Source organism: Alligator mississippiensis, chromosome 4, assembly GCF_030867095.1.
Source record: "Alligator mississippiensis isolate rAllMis1 chromosome 4, rAllMis1, whole genome shotgun sequence".
Classification (NCBI taxonomy): domain Eukaryota; kingdom Metazoa; phylum Chordata; order Crocodylia; family Alligatoridae; genus Alligator; species Alligator mississippiensis.
Genome location: NC_081827.1, coordinates 82,693,806 through 82,709,625, shown reverse-complemented (window position 1 = coordinate 82,709,625; position 15,820 = coordinate 82,693,806).

Sequence of the window (15,820 nt, the reverse complement as noted above, 5' to 3'; positions counted from 1 at the left end):
AGTGGGTCAATAGTGCAATGGATGAGGTCATTTTCATGTACTCTTAAAGTTCTTCTGGCTCAGTTGTTCTTTCTGTATCATGATTGGGAATTTCTTCAGTTGGAAATGTAGGATATGAATTCTTTGCAATGGGTGGGGAACCATTTGAGACTCTGAATGAAGGCATGGGTATCAGTCTGACATATGTAGCCCAGGAAGGAAGGCAGGCCAAGTCAGAACCTGGTAGGTACTGTGGTTTGGTAGGTGCTGTATGAGAGGACAAGGACAGATAAAAGCTTGTCATCATCATTGTCAAAGGGAGAGAAGCTTCCAAGGCTTTAAGGTGACAAAATCATTTTAAAGAACATTGTAAAACTGTGTCCTGGGCATAACATTAAACTGCATCCTCCACTGCCTTGTGGGCAAGAAAGGCTAAGGGACCTCACCCCAACAGAAAAGGCTCTCATGCTGAAGCAACAGGCAGTTAGCAGCTCTATTCAGGTTGCTGTCTGGCAGAAGCTACAAATTCTGTGTCACTGACTTCTAGACTTGTTCTGACCTTTGGATTTTGACTTGGTGTTCTAAAGTGGGGACAATACGTCTATGGAAATCTCTGCTCCTCCATAACTCTGCCTAGGCATATGCACTGAAGGTCTTGCCAAGATGTTCACAGGGATCTGAGATAGGTATAAGGGCCCTGAGGCAGCTACCAAGATTTCCCAGCAGCCCTGTTTAGGGATGGCCTACTTGTCTCACATGAGGTTGGCCCTAGAAAAGGTGGGTGAAACAAGCCTTGCCTCCCTGCTTACATCCTGGCTCAACTGATTTTATAAACAGAATTGCTTGCTGGAATATTTGGATGTTGACCCCAGGTATAACTTTGATCTGGATTTGGATCTAAGGAAAAATGGCTTTGCTGAGTAACAAGCTTGCACATTTCAGAATTAATATTGTCTTTCAGAAACTTGGCTCTCATACACAGGTTTCATAAAGGAGAAGGGCTACACCATTTACTGGCATGAAAAACCTGAAGGAGTAAGGAGAGACTATGGTGTAGGTTTTGCTATCAGAAATGAACTTATGTCAGCATGTGAAGCTCCTATTGCAGTGTCCACACATACCACGACACTCTGAGTTAGCCTACAGAAAGGATTCAGCAACCTAATCAGTGTCTATGCTCCAACACTGCAGGATAGTGGTGTGGAGAAGGACAGCTTCTATCAACAGCTGCAGGAAATAATTGGCAGGAGTCCACAGAAGGAACCCAACTTAGTACTTGGAGACTTCATTGTAACCATTGGGTCCAATGCTGAGAACTGGCCTGGGATTCTGGGTAGGCATGGCATTGCACATATGAATAATAACAGTCAGAGAGTTCTTGATCTCTGTGCCAGTCAAGGCTTATTGGTGAAGGAGTAAGGAGAGAGCCAACACCTTTTTTGCCAGTAACATCAGAAGAACTTTGTGGAGACACCCAAGGTCCAAGCACTGGCATCAGCTGGACTTGGTAGTGACAAGACATACACACTTGAACGATATCCTGTATACTCGATTCTTTCAAAGTGCAGACTGTGACACAGACTGCTCCCTTGTCTGCTGCAAAGTGAAATTTCAAGCTAAGAAGATCCACCACATAAACCTGCTGGACAACCTTGTATTGATTTGTGCCAAATCATTGATCCTGTCAAGAAATGGCTTTTCAGTGAAGAAGTAGCAAAGTCAACTGGAGTGAATGAAACTGCATCAGATGCATGCACTGAAAACAAGTATGTACTATGCTGCAATCAAGAGTTTTGGAAAGAGTACTAAGAAAAATGTTGACTGGTTTGTAGACCATTTAGAGGTACTGCTGCCCCTCGGTGAGAGAAAAAGAACTGCCCTAATCACCTGCAAATCTACTCCTTCTACTGATTTGCTCAACAACCTAAGAGAAGCTCATAAGGCTGTTCAAACAGCTCCCAGGAGGTATGTTCAAGAATTTTGTCTAGGCCTCTACAACAGCATCCAACAGTCAGCTGATGCAGGTGACAGTAAACAATTGTATGAGGGCATTAGAAAGGCTTGTAGGCTGATAAAGTATAAGGCCATTCCATTGAAAGACCTGAATGGTAAAATCATAACTGATACGGGAAAGCAACAGGAGAGGTGGATTGAGCACTATGAAATGATATACTCAATGGCGTCTGTAGTAGACCAGCGTATGCTAGATGAATTGCCTGGGTTTGAATTTATGACTCCGCTGGCTGCCAAAACTAAACTTAAAGGAACTTAAACAATGCATCAAAACAATTCCCAATTACAATGCCTCAGGGTCTGACTGTTTACCTGCTGAAATTTACAAATGCGCAAACAAAGACTGACTGCAAAGATTGCACCAGGTACTGCTACTCTGTTGGAAGGAAGAAACTGTTCTGCAGGATTTCAAGGACACTCATTTCATCCACCCTAAAAACAAAGGAAACAAGTGGCTGTAATAACCACAGAGGTATATCTCTTCTCAACATTGTGGGAAAAATCTTAAGCTGTATTGCTTTACCTAGACTTCAAAGGTTAGATGAGAGAATCTATCCTGAGAGCCAGTGTGGCCTCCACTCAGAAAGGTTCACCATAGATATGGTCTTCTCTGTAAGACAGCTGCAAGAAAAGTGCAGAGAGAAGCATATCCCACTGTATATGGCTTTTATAGATTGAACAAAAGCCTTTGACACAGTCAGTCAGGGCTTTACACTGCTCTGAAGAAACTTGGTTGTCCCTGTGACAGGGCAGTAAGCTTACCCTGTCACGAGACCCCGAAAGAACAAAGAAGGAGCCAAAATTTACCGGGGCAGTGAGCCAGGATGGAGGGAAGAGATGTGACAAGCCTGGGCAGGGGCAAAGACACATGGAAGATGCCCCGGATGTCAATTAAAGCAATCAGCTTTGAGAGCTGGCAAGGCAACGAATGGAGTGCTGCCACCGGAGTCACAGCTGATCAGGGTGAGATTTTACAAGGGAGCCAAACAGGCAGTTGGCTCTCCTCCAGAGAAGGAAGTAGCACACAGGAGAGCTTTGCAGAGCCAGAATCATCTGAGACTGTGTGCGCCCCACAAACTTACCTGAAGCGCCAGGGAGATGAGGAAGGCCTCACAGCAGAACCAGCGAGTGCGAATCCGGTGGGAGCAGGGCTTCATCCCTGGGACCTGGGGAAGGAAGGAGGAGAAGTGGACTTGAGCTGTGAGCTTGGGCCAGTGGCCTGAGATGACCCTTCCCTGAAGCTAAAGGGAAAAGGGGTGGGAACTGTACAACCTTATATTGTGACCTGTGAGTTAGAACAGGATCAGAGACCAACAGTACAGATTCTGTGCAAGGCAGCACAGATAAATTTGTTTCCCACGAGGGTGACTGAATAAGATTGTTGCAAGAACATCTGGTATGGCAAGGACAGGGGATGAGGATGGTGGAGCCCTGTAAAGAAGAGCCTTAAACCTAAGTTGCAGGACTTTATTTCAGTTTTGTCCCTCAGGACAGTCTGTGTTTGGATCCTTCTTTAACATCAAAGTCATGGCGGGAGAGATAAAGAGACTCTCTGGTCCTTAGAGGGAGGGAGACTGCAATTTTTCTTTGGGGGCCAGACTAGGTCTTCCACATCCATCTATGCTGCTAAACCTTGTAAAAAGATTACATGATGGCATGAAGGCAACTGTAATGAAAACCAAGAATCTGACTTGTTCAACATCAACAACAGAGTGAAGCAGAGCTGCGTACTGGCTCCTACATTGTTTAACATTTACTTCTCATTCCTGCTTCAAAATGCATTCTATGAAGTTCAAGAGGGTGTCTATCTCAACACTAGGCATGATGAAGAACTGTTTAACATTGCAAGGTTCAGAACTAAGACAAAGGTGAAGGAGATCATCATAAGGGACCTGTTGTTTACAGATGATGCATCCCTTGTGGTTCAGTATTGATGCCCTACATCTCATTACCAAGTTCTCTGACTCATGCAAAATCTTTGGGCTAGCAATAAGCTTGAATAAGACTGTTATCTTGCACCAAGGCTTTTCAGAACCAGTTCCAGATATCACCCTAAAAGGTACTCATCTGAATATTGATGTACAATTTCTCTACCTTGGTTCTACTGTTACCAGCAATGTAGATCTTGATGCTGAGCTCACTAGTAAAATCCACAAAGCAGCCAGCAACTTCTGTTCTATATGGCTCGGAAACACAGATGACCTACACCAAACATGCCAAACAAGTAAACAGCCTTCATATCAGCTGCCTGTGTAAAATTCTTTGACTAAGATACCAAGACAGGGTGGCAAATGTGAAAGTGTTAAATTGTGCTGGTACGTCATTCGTGAAAACATTCGTTAGTAAGAAAAGACTTGGGTGGCTTCATCATGTCAAGCAAAAGCTGGATCACAGGATCCCAAAGAATGTGCTGTACTCTGAAGCATGCAAAGGGTCTAGAAAAAGAGGCAGACTGCTGTGCAGATTTCAGGATGCTTGCAAAGATGACTTAGCATCCCTTGGAATCTCTGTGGATGGTTGGGAAAGGAGTGCAGAATGCCGCTCTGATAGACGGAGTCAGCTTCAAGGTAAACTGTATCAAGTTTTGTGCTGATCAGTGTCAGAGGAGGAAAGAATCTGCTGCTTGGATTTAGAGCACTGCTAGTGTGTGGGTGTGCCCTACTTGTGGGCAGGACTGTTGACCCAGCTGCCTGCGGAGGGTTCGGGATTGAGAGTATGGTCAGGGGTAGAAAGGTAAGAAAGGTTTATTGACTTAACAAAAACACAACTACGCATAGTAACAAAACAAACAATGACAGACAAAAGCAATTCACGTTGGCAACTTATCAGCAGTCCCCTCTGATGCCTGATATACAGCAAGCTTCTCTTTCCATAAAGTTCAGCGAAGTCAGGCGTCCCTGAACAACACTGTCCGAGGAATGCAGTCCTTGGGCTCCTCGAGGTCCACAGGCCCACTGATCCAGGCAACAGCGAACTAATCCTTTTCACAGAGCTGTATCTTCCTTCTGAATGGTTTCCAGATATTTTAGCCAATTTAAAGCTTCTGAACGGTTCTGATAACATACAACCACTCAGATTCCTTTTACTTCAACTGTCCTTAGACTGACCAATTAACAGTACAAACCTTGCATTCCTTTGATAAGGTAATTTTAACTACGCCACAGGGCCTTACTACTTCAAGGATTTGCTAAATTTCCTAGGCCTTACTTTATACAAAGCCTCACTACATCTTAAACTTTAATTAGGCTTTTAGCAACAACATATAGCTTAATATCTAAACAAATACAGAAAAACACTTGGTCTTCATAGGGCCTTCAGCAAGCACCCTTATCACACAGGCACACTTTTCAGCTGTCACAACTGTCACTTGTGTATCAGACTAAGCAACCAACAGAGAGCTCATCAGTTCATACACTATGCTCTGTAAAGAACAGCAGTGCCAACTGAATTGAAAACTGTATTGTGTAGGGACAAAGAGATAGAACAGGCAAGAGTGTACTCCACTTACTGTCTTTTCAACTATTTGTAATGGTAGCCACGTGCTACATCTATTATTTACTAAGTGGCCACTGTCTCCCATATGCAGCTATGCCCCAATGCATTGCTACTCTCTACATGTGCGCTTTACTGCAGAGTTGATTAATTACCTCCACAGTAAAGAATTGCTGACTACATGTGCACCAGTATTAGGGCTCAATAAAATCATTAACTCTGCCATCTGATAGTACTGTCCGCAACTTACAGCGGGGTAATTAAGTGCAATGTAACACATGTGTAGGCAGTGATGGGGGCTGGCTGTGCTGCAAGGGTGCTAAAGTACAGGGGCTGCCTGCTGCACTACTCCACATTCTAGCAGCCGCGTGCCCCAGCCAGCCCTTCCACCACCCAGTTCCTCCATTTGGAATCTGAGGCTGACCCCTCAAGCCTACTACCAGCTCAGGGCTGCTTCACCACAGGTCAAATTGCTGCTATCCCAGGCACACATGTAGATGCTGCAACCAGGAGCAGTTGACTCTGGCTCAAAAATCTTCAGAGTTTATTGCATCACATTATTTGAACATGTAGATGCACCCTCTGTCTATCATTTATTCTATTACAATTTATTTCAGTTGTTGCCAACTCATCATTTTGTCATCATCCTCCTCTTGCAACATCTACTCTTATTGTTACATCTGGTATTTCCCCAACTGGGCCAGACCTGTCAGTCAGGAAATTATTTCCATATCAAAAAGTAAAACCAGAAAATGCTTTTTCATCTCTTCCCCATATTCAGTTCATTTTCGAATGTAACAATTAAGACTTATTGCTCTTCATCACCAAGTCAAAAATTGATTATGCAGGCTCTTTAATGGCAATACTACATGACAGCTAACTCTGTTTGGTCACTATAGTTAATTATGTGAAAAAGAGAAAGCTTAGTTAACAGGTGACTTGGCTAGTATATTTTACTAAAATCCACCATGGGCACTGACTTTTTTTTTTTTTTTTACATTAAAACAAGTGATCTTCCTCCGAGATAGTCTTTTTGTGATAAGATAGAAATGAAATTGGAGATAATTTTACCCAAAGCCTTTCATTTTTTAAAAAGTATATTAGCAAGTGCTGCAAAACTTGTCTGTATGGCTCATTCCATGCTCTCCCTTCCTCCCCCCACCCCCAAAAAACAAACAAACAAACAAACTTGTCAAGTCTAACAATGTTTTTCCGTCTTCGGGCTTAGTTTTGCACATTATCAGCTTTTGCAAGTAACCCATAAAGCTCAGGCAAAGCAAGCAGTTCTCATTCATTGCTGTTTCCAGTTGCTTTTCCTTGATAAAAGTTTAACTAAGGAAGATGACTCACAGAGAGACACTCTTTGTAACCAATAAGTGGCAGATGTATTTCTACTAGAACAACACTGAACTGCTTAAATGAATATAAATCAGTTTTACAAGTACTATGCTGTGGATATGTGAGCACTCACTATATCTAAATAAAACCCTTTCCTTTCATAGTAAATGTCAGATCTTTCTTTTACATTAAGATGTCTTGGTAAGTGGTGCAAATAGTACATTATGTTTCTTCACACACTATTGAGAGTTGCTAATAAGAAGAGGCATTAGAAATGTTTTAACACAGCACTCTCTTTTCTGCCTATCTTATTGAGTGCTCATAAGAAATCTTGCTTGTATTCTGTGTGCATGCAGGTCCCAAAAGCTGGTGTACTGTGTGGCCATCATAGAGGACAGTCTGGTTGTCCTCTGTCCTCTAATGATATGAAACTGGACGCCTTTCCTTTATTTTTCTCTTGAAGAGAAAAAAAAGAGGATGTAAAGGTGCTGGGTTTCATATCAATAGAGGACAGAGTAGCAGAAAACTGGAATGTCCTCTGTGATGGCCACCCTAACTGTGGCCTGCAAGATGTTAAAGTAGCTTGACTGGATTTCAGGGATATCACCAGGCCCAAGTGTTTGAATGATTATTGTGCCCATCTGGTTTCAAACACCTGCTTGTGTGCTGCCTTGGTCTGGATGGTAGAGGGTGTACACTGTCTAGTGTTGTGGGTTCCCCAAAGTAGACTTCGGTTGTCCCTCTTGCCTTTCCCAAACTCACCTGCCACGTCTGTGAATGTTATATCAGTGTGGGGTTCAGCCTTGAAGTTCCCCTCAGGGATGACCACTCCATTTGCGGGATGTTCGTGGGGCTCCACCTCCCCATACCCCAGCCTTACACCAACCTCTGGTGGGGAGTCAGATATTGACACGGCAGCCTCTCTGTTTTGGTTGAGCTAAGCCACTTCAAGGGGGCATGATCTGTTACTAATGTGAATTCTCTCCCCATCAGATAATACCTGAAGTGTTCTACAGCCCAGCAGATCACCAGACATTCCCGCTCTATGGTGGCATACCTTGTTTCTGTGGGCAGTAACTTTCTACTGGCATAGGCAACTGGCCTCTCAGTTCCAGTGTCTTTCTGGGTTAACACTGCCCCGCTGCTGTTTCAGAGGCATCAGTCTGTAATATAAAAGGTTTATGGAAGTCAGGGGCATGTATCATTACTTCTTCACATAGGGCCATTTTTAATAGCTCGAAGTTTCACCTCATTTCATACGTCCACCTTATCCCTCCCGCTCATAGTCCCTTTAGCGCCTCCAAGAGGGGCGCCACCAATTTGACAAATCAGGGAACGAACCACTGATAATAATTAGTTAAACCCAGAAAGGATCGAAGTTGCTTGGTGGTTCGTGGCGCCTGAAAATTTCAGATGGTTTCCACTTTATCATCTAACAGTCATATTGTGCCCTGCCTGACCAGAAACCCTAGGTATTTAGTTGGTTTCCTTGCTAATGCGCATTTCTTCAGGTTCGCTGTCAGACCCGTTTTTCTTAGTTCTGTGAGTACTGCCTGTAAGGCTTTTCTGTGCTGGGCCCATGTTTGGGTGAATACCACTATATCTTCAATGTAAGCTACGGTACACTCAGTGTGTGGGGCTAATATCCAATCCATCAAATGCTGGAAGATTGCGGCCACCCCGTGGAGTCCAAATGGCATACAAACAAATCTGTATAGTCCCCATGGAATCCCAAAAGCAGTTTTATATCGATCCCTGTGTGCTACTGGGTTCTTCCAGTATCCCTTGGCTAGATCTAAAGTCGATATATACTGGGCATTGCCGATACATCCACCAGCTCCATGACATAAGGCATGGGGAACACACTGAAAATCACCATGGTGTTTAGCCTCCAGTAATCGACGCACAATCGCAAGACGCTGGCAGGTTTCAGCACTGGGTCCAGGGGGCTATGGGATGGGCTACAGGATGGGTGTATGATTCCCTGTTCAATCATTTTGCTGATTTCATCTTGTATCTCACTGGAAAGATGATGAGGCACCAGCCGCCACCTTTCCCATACTATGGCCCCCAGGGGTGTTTGTATAGAGTGATAGATTGCTCGAGCCCATCCTGGTTCCTCCTTGAACACATCTCAGAATTCTTCTACTAAAGCTTTTACCTCCGGTTTCTGCATCTTGGATAGCTCTCCCCCTATCTGGATCTGTCTTTCCAATTCCTCCGCCGCCTTTCCCCACGTCATGCCTTGTGGTCCCAGGTCTTCTATCTCAACTTCCGAGAAGGCTGCCCACCCCTTGGGTCTGTGCCATTCTTGTAGGAGATTAACGTGATATATTTGTTTTTCTCAGAGGTGGCCAGGGTGGTGTACCTCATAGTCTACCAGATCTACTTGATGGATTACTTTAGGGACCCTACCACTGAGCTAACAATTTGTTGGAAGATGCAGGTAATAGTACCAGTACTCTCTGCCCAGATCTAAATTCCCGCTCCTTGATGTGGGCATCGTACCACTCCTTTTGGTGGAGCTGTGCTTCCTGCAGTTTACTCCTAGCAAGATCACAAGCTAGTTGTATCCGCTTTTGGAACTCCTGGCAGTATGACGTTGGGTCTTTTGTTCTCCCACTGCCGAGCTCCCAATCCTCCCTCAGTGCTTGTAATAAACTGTGAAGATGGTGACCTAGCACCAGCTCAAAGGGAGAACATTGCAATGAGTCCTGTGGGGTATCTCTCAGGACGAACAGAACTAAAGGGAAGAGTAGGTCCCACTTTCAGGGGTCCCCCTGTATGCAACAATGTAACATTCTCTTGATCATCCCGTTTAGACATTCCACTGACCCATTTGTCTGTGGGTGGTACACTGAAGTACGAAGATGTTTTATTTGCAGAGTATGGCACACCATCCGCAACACCCCCGACACAAAGTTGCATCCTTGATCGGTAGGAATCCCCATCCTGGCCATCCATTGACAAGTTCTTCCGCGATCCATGGGGGAATCACCGTTCGTAAAGGTATAGTCTCCAGGTACCGGGTGGCATAATCTATCAGGACCAATATATATTGGTGGCCCGCACTAGAGTGAGGAAGAAGCTGATTACATCTAGGGCAATCCTTGAAAAGGGCCCATCAATAATAAGTAGGGGCTGAAGAGGTGCTCTCGCAGGGTGATTCTCCCTAGCTTTCTAACACTCTGGGCAAGCGGCACAGTGGCGAGTGACGTCTTCCCCCAACCCTGGCCAAAAGAACCATTGCGCTATGCAGACCATTGTTTTATCTCAACCCATATGGCCCCTGGTAGGGCTGGAATGAGCGAGGCACCAAATAGTATGGCAGAAGTGGGCAGGTACCATGAGCTGCATTTTTTTGGGCTCCCCTCCCCTTCCAGGGTAAACAAGGGTACAGGACCTAGTGTCTTACCTCAAACCAAGGAGCATCTTTGGGTCCCATCGTCGAGGTGGTGGAGAGCTTCACAGCCTGTACTTTTAGCTCCTGAAGACCAGCGTCCTCTTCCTGCACCTCCTGGAACTGTCAGCTGCTGGTCACGTCATGGAGGTCAAGTATGTCTGTATTATCCATTGACTCCTTTCCATCTTTGAGCTCCCCAAGCCATACCTCAGTATTGTGTAGTCTTCTCCCCACTGCCTCAGTGTCTTGGATCCTCTCAAGCACATCATATAAAGGGGTCCAATCAAGTTCCAGCAGCATGTCACAAGCCAGGTGGGGTACTATCCCCACCAGTAGCTCTCTTTGATATTCCATAACCTGGAGGTATATCCACTGGTGGCTAACATGCTTAGTTTCCCCATGAAGGCATGACACCTTCACCGGGTCTGCCTCCTGGCCTTGCCATGGGGTGATCAAATCAGCCCTTACCAATGACTGGGCACACCCTGAATCTAAGATGGCTTGAACGGGATGCTTTCTCATCCAAGCTGTGACTACCGGATGCCTCCAAACTGCACCTTCTCCCTCGGTGACATAACTGCAGTCCATGGGCTCCATCTAGTCTGATTCCTTTTGACCTTCCCCCGGCCACATTATCAGGACACCATCACTCTGCCAGTTCACTCTGACACTCCTTGGAGAAGTGACCAGCCTTTCCACAATGGAAACAGATCATATCCCTGGTCGCACCCCTGAACATGGTCTACTTCCTTTCTGAATCTCTTGGGCTAAGCACCACAGGGAGGGGAGTCCATCTCTCCCAACCGCACCTGGCCTCAGAGGCTGCAAATGCCTCCACTACTCTGAGTGCTTCATCACAATTACAGGGCGAATGCTGGTGCACCCAACGCTGTGTGCATTTTTCCAAATCATTAATAAACTGTTCCAACAGTATCTGATCTGCTAGAATGTCTCAGTCACAGGATGTGGGGCTCAGCCACTTATTGAAGAGGTCCCACGGCAACTGTAACAAGAGTCGTGGTCACTTCTCCTCGGTCCCTTTTTGGCCTGAAAGTGCCACATATAACGTTCCAGATTAATTTCCAACCAATACAGTATGACATTTTTAACCCGGTCATAGTCATGGGCCTTGTCATGGGGAAGGGCATGATATGCAGCCTGGGCTTTGCCAACCCCAAGGGCTCCGAGCTGGCTGGCCCAATACCCTTTATCTAGGCCTGTCATAATGGCGTGCCTCTTGAAGTCCTCAATGTAAGCCTCCAGATCATCTTCCCATGTCATCTTAGGCAGCCTAAACATGGTCAAGTCATGCCACAGCCAGTCCTGTTGCTGTTCCATCATTTGCTGCTGGGCATCAAAGATTTGCGTTAGGGCCCTCAAGTTCTGCCGAAGCTTATCTGGAGGGGGTCATAGCTGCCAACTGCATGGCAGGAGGTTGTCTAGGGGTCAGATCTTCAATGCCCTTCCCGGCCAATGCACCACTTTACGCCCATCTGACTTTGAAAGCCCAGTCGTGTGCCACCTTGGTCTGGACAGTAGAGGGTGTACGCTCTCTAGCATCATGGGTTCCTTGAGGTGGGCTTTTGTTGTCCCTCTGGCCTTCTCTGAACTCTCCTGCCACATCTTTGAATGTTATATCAGTGTGGGGTTCGGCCTTAAAGTTCCCCTCAGGGATGACCACTCCACTTGCAGGATGTTCGTGGGGCTCCACTTTCCCTACACCCTAGTCTTACACCAACCTCTGGTGGGGCATCAGATCTTGACATGGCTGCCTCTCCATTGTAGATGTTCCTTGTGCCCTATCGTATCCCTCTTTATCCTTGGGGAAGGATAATTAGCTGGCCCAGGCTCTAAGCCTGCGATCCCCTTGAGCCAGTTGGCTCTCTTCTTGGGGTCCAAAGGTGCCCCTATTGACCAGGGGTAAAGGAATGAAATGAAGAAAAGAATCCAAAATAAGGGACCCAAAAAGGTCTTCCTATCTGGTGTCCTACTGGTCGGCTTTCCCAGCCCTCCTGCCTGAACTTGGCAGTGCTCCCCCAATGCTGGTCCTGCGGGGTTCCTCTCTCCTCTCTGCCCCTAGCCCAGCTTCCCGACCTGGTACCTGGGGATGGTCGAGTGGGGGCACCTTCATTTCCCCAAGGTTGACTTCAGCCTCTTCCTTGAGCTCATTGTCCTGATTGTGCTGCTGCTCAGCGTCTCCCTCGACAAACCTCCCTGGCAGCATTAGAGGGAAGTCACTCCCAGCACTCCACCCCTCCTGGGGATCAATCTTAGTGCCCTCACTGTGAGAAGCTCTCGGTGCTTCCCCAGCTGCCCGTCACCCAAGCATTCCAGATTCACACTGGCTCCACCTACTACCAGCACTGAGAGCCTCCACCTCCTCACTGGCTCCCCCCTCCCTACTGCCGGAGGCCACTTTTATCCCTGCTGGCTGGTGCGTCCTTGTGAGATCACCCGCTGGCCTTAATTACATAAAGGCGTGGCTTGTAAACCATGCGAGCTTTTCTCTTAGAGCTTCTAGTGTCGCTCCTCCTGCAGGTAAGTGATTGTTTTGTATTTCCTTCTTTATTTTACTGTTACTTCCTGCATCAAGCCACATGGGCAGAGCTTCCCAGCCCCTCCTCTCACAATCCCCGGGACAATTATCTTTCATTTAGAGACTGGTTTTAGCTGCCTTTAACATAATAGGGGCTTCTGGATATTGGTGGAAACAACAAAGATGACTAGAAACAGAATCTGTAGGGTGTATGTTATCTCCAAATTGTCATGAAGTGTCACCTGATAGAGCTCGGGGCTAAAGATCTGAGAAATAAGGATGCAGCTGGAGACAGTAATGGAATTAATCAGGGATCTGAGACATGTTAGAGGAAAGGTGAAAGAAAGCAACATGGCCAAATCAAGATGTGCAGACAGCAAGCAACTCTTAAATAAGGAGGGAGACTGTTAGAAACAGAAAAGGAGATCAATTAGTGGAAAAAAAAGAGAGTGAAATAATAGATTTGTTATACTGGGAGAATGAAGAGAAGATACAGCAGATAGGTAGTATAACAAGGAAAAAGAAAAGAGTAGATAGTCAAGTCAAAAAAGTGAAAGAGAAGATGAGTATAACCTGAGGTAAAGGCAATGAGATAGCTCTGTACTGTAGTAGTATTGTAGACTGGAAAGAAATAACAAATAATAGCACAGGTAAAACACAATCTGAGTCAAAGATGGTAAAATACTATTAGTATAGTGCTGTGAGTCTGCCATAGACACACTGGAATGTTTTTGGAGGTGGGAAAAAATTATTTAATATTAAAAGAGAAATACTATTGGGAGTTGTGTAATTAAAGGAAACTTAATTTTCCAGATACAAGCTGGAGAGAAAACACTACAAATATTGGTAGGAGCCTGAATGGGGAGAGGACTTGAGCCTAGACCTGGTGAGCCCTGGTGGCCTAAAACAGGGAGAAGGCAGAAAGACATATTTTACACCACCTAGAGCCTGCATGTGCAGTAAATTGATATACCAGCCTGAGTCTGACAATGATAGTTGTCCTTAAATTACTCTTAAACAAATTAACAACATTACTCTTATTACGTGAAAGTTCCATTCTAACTATATTTTCTAGGTTATTTAGATATAGATATATTCATGTAGTAGAGGATCTGATTTACTTCTGAATTATTTCAAATTTAACTTAATATACTTTTGTTAAAAAAATAATAGAATTAGATCATTATATAACTTGAGTATATATACAGAAGGCCTAAAATCCAAACTCTGGCATTTTACCTCTGTGGCCTTTATCACTGCTGCAAAAGGTTCACTGAGCTCATGTTCTGATTTTCTCTGTACTGTGATACACAAAAGTGTAACATAGAAGGAAGCATAATACAGTTACTGCAGTTCTTAATAGGCCCTAAAGTAAAAAAAATCATACTTTTTTAAACTAAAGTTTATTCTAAGAGCTTTGAAGCAGCTCTTAAAAACTCTCTAAAGAGATTTTTTGAAGCGGAAAAATGTTTGTCTGTTTGTTAGTCATTATATTTGCAAAAATGGTACAAAGCTATTACATTAAAGTACAGAGTGAATTATTTTCCTTTTTTTTTTTTTTTTTTTTTTGAAGGGTGAAAAGGTGAACTATTCCTTTAATATTGATCAGTGAAGAAAACTTAACCTAATAAGAGTTTGCTATGCAGGTCATTAGATCTAATGCTTTGCAAGCTGTCACCTTATACACAGATAAATTGTGCCAGTATTTCAAAAATTGTGAATCTGCACTTAGTGATCTCCAGAATGCAACATCTTGATATGCTGAGTGTCATCTGTGAAATTGTCTTTGACAATGTAGCCTGTAGCTTAATAAAGACTGAGCCACCCAATTAAAGAAGTTAACAGACCACAGCAAAGTAAAATGTTTCTTTGGATGTATGAGTAAGACTAGGGTGACTATTCACCCTAGCTGGAAATACAGGACATCCGGGACACTGCCCCTCTTGCATCTTCAACCCCTTTCACCTCTCCCTCTCTCTTTTCCTCCCTTCCAAGTGAGCAGCCCGCTGCAGTGAGAGGTGGAAGTGGAGCGATATGCTACGACAGGCAGCCTGTCCAGCCATCTTCCTTGAGCACCATGCTTCTTCCCTTCTGTGCCAAACTGTGCCCCATGCCCAGGATGCTCATTTTAATCTGTACCCCACACCCAGGACCAGCCTCCAAAATCCAGGACTGTCCCAGGAAAAATGGGACAGATGTTTACCCTAAGTAAAAACTATTTTGAGTTAAAATATCTGTAGAAGTTCCCAGGGTTGTTTCAGTTTGGCAGTGTCCTGGGTACAGGGAAAGCTGCATTTAGAACTTGTCTAGTCCTTCTGGAGTATGCCCTGTTTGAAAAAAGTTTTCACTGCCTTTACCCTTTTCTGGGCAGAACCACAAATACTACCATGGTTAGATTGCATTTCTAGTTTGCCAAATATATTAACTGGAAAGGCCCAGTTATGTATAAACAGGTCTACATATGTTTTTCCCCTACCCTTTTTTAAAAGCCTGGCTTTATAAGAACTGCCTGTCTCCCATTAGCAGCTGGGAGCATATAGATGTTTGTATAGCCTCTCCTGGTGTGGGGAATGTGCAAAGAGCAGCAGCTGCCTCATTCCTCCTGGAAGTATTTGGAATAGGCTGGTATCTAGAATTTTAACTCTTGGAGTAATTACATGGTATCATTTTTTAAATTTCTTGCAACGAGGTAGATAATTTTGAGAAGAATGGCAACTAGATATTCACCAGGGACTTACATTTGGTTGGAAATCACCTTTCATCTTGTTAGATTATTGGATTAATATTAAAGGCAGAACATCTAGAAATCCATGACATCAATGACAAGCTTTGCAGCAAGTTAAGAGTAAATTATGGTATTGTAACATGCTACATGTTTAAGTTGCATACTTCTATGAATTGCTTTTGACTGTAAAATTCTATAGAACTGAAATAAATCTCCTCATTTGTATTTGGCAATGTGTATATATGCACGTGCTGTATTTAGAACTCTTCTACCCCCCCTCTTTTCTGTTGCTTTTGGCCATTGACTATGAAGAAAAAAAAAGGGATATTCTGCA